Source organism: Zea mays, chromosome 8, assembly GCF_902167145.1.
Source record: "Zea mays cultivar B73 chromosome 8, Zm-B73-REFERENCE-NAM-5.0, whole genome shotgun sequence".
NCBI classification, from domain to species: Eukaryota; Viridiplantae; Streptophyta; class Magnoliopsida; order Poales; family Poaceae; genus Zea; species Zea mays.
In genome coordinates, this window is record NC_050103.1 from 155597581 (window position 1) to 155601572 (window position 3992).

Genomic DNA, 3992 nt, shown 5'->3' on the forward strand with positions numbered 1-3992 from the left:
TTCTTATGTTTGGTGTGATGTTAATTTTGCCTATACCATGTTTATCTGTATTGCTACGTTTAGCAGTGAGGTCACGTGTTATCTGAAGAGCAAGTTGGTACCTGGTATCTCAAGTCCCAGGCAAGTTGTGCCCTTGATCACTTCTTTTTACCCACTCATGTTCTAATTAATCATAATGATCTGCATAGGTTAATTTTGATGGGACCCAATAGGTTACCCTAGTTTGATTATCTTTATACCTTGTTTACCACTGAACTTTTTGGGTAGTACTTGCTAGTGCTTTATGTGGTTTTGGGTATGAAGATACATTATTCATGATTATACTTTTGTTATCCGTTGTTATTTACTATTCATGATAAGATCATTATGTTAATTGGAACATGGAGCGACCACCTAGGAAAACAGTGCTACCACAAGGGTTTATGGACGCCCTTGGCTGATTAATTAGGAAAGCTAGTGGAGGACTACCTTACCCGAAAGGGGCAAGGGCAGTAGGGGAGTGGTCAGTGTAGGGAGGTCTTTGTTTGATTTTGCTGCGATAGCGGTCAGGCAAGGGATCCCTGCATTGGAGCTTCCTATAACTGTAGCGGGTTTTCTGAAGCTAGTGGAACTTTGTAAAGGCCTCCTAGTGTTACCCTGCCTCGCCTCCTCGGTAGAGGTGTATGGGAAGTCGCGATCCCTTGGCAGATGGGTAGCATGACTTGTGGGTAAAGATGCGCAACCTCTGCAGAGTGTAAAACTGGTATACTAGCCGTGCTCACGTTCATGAGCAGCTCGGACCCTCACATGATTAATTTATGGAACTAAATTCAATTTGTTATATGCATTGCATCGCAGGTGATGTTATTACTTTTCTTAATTGGGTTGGTATTTACTTATACTTAGTAACTGCTAATAAAATTTTGACCAACTTTAAAAGCAATGCTCAGCTCTAACCATCCTCTTTGGTAAGCCTTACACTTCACGTGAGCTCCCACCTTTGGCGAGTTCATGCACATTATTCCCCACAACTTGTTGAGCGATGAACGTATGTGAGCTCACTCTTGCTGTCTCACACCCCCCACAGGTCAAGAATAGGTACCGCAGGATAAGGCGCATGGAGGATGTTGTGCGAGTTCGTGAGAGGTCTAGGCCATCGTCTCCCAGTCAACTTTGGGTTGCTGGACCGTTGTCTCCTTATAATGTAATTACTTATTTATTTTGTATAGGACTCCTATTTTTTAGTAAAGATGTGACATTCGATCCTGTGTCATAATTCATCATATGTGTGAGACTTGGTCCTAGCACACCTGGTGAATATGTTCGCGCCCGGGCTTTGGACCCCTAAAACCCGGGTGTGACAGAAGTGGTATTAGAGGAATGTTGACTGTAGGACGAAACCTAGATAGAACTGGACATCCCTTACTTACCTTTGCTACTCTGATTCTTTTCTAAACTTTTCTTAATCTTTTCTCATCTATTTCTGCTTTACTCAGATTATTCTTACCTCTTCCTTCTAAAGACAAATGTGGATTTCAAACTTTGAAATCATGTGCCTAAAGTGACTTTAGGAATAGGAGACCTACTCTTAGGAACAAAAACAAAACTATTTTATCTATACGCTTGAGTGCTTGTTCTTATGATATTTGCCTGATTTGGATCTTTGATTGAGTGTGATTAGCTGTGGAGTAACGTCCACAATTATATCTACATATACGTATAGGCATAAATACAAATAAATAAAATTCACGAGATAACTAAACAACTTAGATTATCCTCCATGAAAATGTATCTATTTCGTAGAGATCCTGCTTATCTTAAAAGACTCTCTCCTATCTTAAAATGATCCATCCTATCTTAAAAGATACTCTCTTACTTTATTAGACTCATCTCTTCTCGAAAGGATTCTCATCTTATCCCAATAGATCTAACCAATCTCAAAAGATTCTATTTTTCTTAGAGACTCATCTTGTCCTAATAAGCATACTTATCTCCACCACTTTGCTTATCTCATAATGGTGTGACCGACATAATCTATTTTAAAATAAAATAAGTAGATCTTATCTAGATTAATCTGGTCATGCCTAGACCCCATTCAACCTAAACTGATCCAAAATTAATTAGGTCTTATTTAGTCAAATCTAGTTATGCTAAAATAATCTAGTTTCCATCTAATCTGAACTAACCCATTGTGACCCACTCAAACAAGTTAGTTAATACGTGTAACATGGATTAGACCCTATCCACCTATTCTAACGTGATTCACTCGGCACTAAATTAAGAATAACCGACCAACTCGGCCTTATGTAACTACCTTAACCATCCGATGGTTGCATAACTCCTCTGTTTTAATTTAAACGGAAAATTCTGATCTACCTCAAGTATTAACTAAACCATATTCATATAAATGGGGTTTAAACCTAAATTTGTGTCCTGGACCAACTTGTCCGTGAAACCACGACTTAACCTATGGTATAGGTTGCCCAACCCATTTATAAAAAAAACTCTGTGTACCCGCAATTATTATCCCAACCTGGTTAATGACATCTAACACCATAGCCGATGGTCCCTAAATTAGACTCAAGAAGAAGGATTACATCGACAAGGAAGGGTATAACAGTCAAAGCGAATCTCGAGATGAATCAGGACTTAAACATTTTGGATAAAGTATTTTCCTTGCCATAATCTTTCTTACCACAACCTGTTCAGTTTATATCCCACATAAAGAGTAGCTGGATACCTATGCTCTCCCAATCTCCCACTACCGCCACCACCAGCCCCACAAAGCTACATAAATATATATATAAATTACTACTATTTGTAAGATCTAAATGTTACTTGAGTTAGTAAATGATATGATACTATTTTAGGAGGAATAAAAAGTCCATTTGACCCCATGTGTTGCTAATAAATTATGCATCATGCTAAGATTTTTGTTTGTGCATATGTGTTGAGACAATATGAGTATACACCCTTTCCTTACAAATCTCGAGGACGAGATTTCTGTTAAGGGGGGCAGGATCTGTAAGGCCCAAAATATGTATAAGAAAAAAAGTAATAATAAAATAAATATATGAAGAAAATAAGATAGCAAATTCAGATATCTCAATTTATACTTGAGTGATATCTCAAATTATATTTGAGTATTGAAAATTTAGGGCTGGATTTGTGAAAACCAAGAATTTATTTAGGTAGAAGGTAATAGAAAAGTTTTCTATTCAACTAAATAATTATGAATATTATTAAATGATGCACCATAAGCCTTTATTTAAACTAGAATAGGGCAGCGCCCTACCGGACGCTACAGTCATTGTAGCACAGTCGTACACTAAAAAATCATTCGAGTGGCATATGTTGCTGCGAAGCAAGCTACATATCTACGATAGTCAAGTTCACAGTTACAAAATATAATATACATCAAAGTCGTTATAGGTTACTGGTTACATAAATGTATGAGCATCACAGTTTGCAGCCTTGTAGCATGAATATAGAAAGACCAAAATAACATTTGGTACATGATACAAGTGAGAAAAAATCACTTACGGTACATAATCCATGTTCGAGAGGGAATCACTCGAACTTTCTTGTCGTCCTTGAAACCTACATGAGATGCCATCAAACCAAAAGGGAAGAAAATAGCTATTCAGATCACGTGTTTCACATAAGGAAAAGGAACAGGAGGAAGAAAAAACTTGAAGGCCGCAACAATATTCACCTTCAGCATGAGAGTCTGGTATATACTTTGCAAGGCGATACTTCGACACAAGCACCAAAGAAATGAAAATATTGGTTGCAATCAAGCATCTTGTAATGAAAATGTAATCTTGTAAACTGTGTACCTAGAAAAATCAAAAGAATCAACAATTGAAGACATTTTGAAATAGAGGAAATATTTCTTTAGTATCAAATTCGTTAGAAAAACATTGTAACCCAAAATAATGAATGAACACTACAATAATGACCATATCTTGACCGGAGGGAGTACACATTTGTTTATGGATAACTTCAATGGA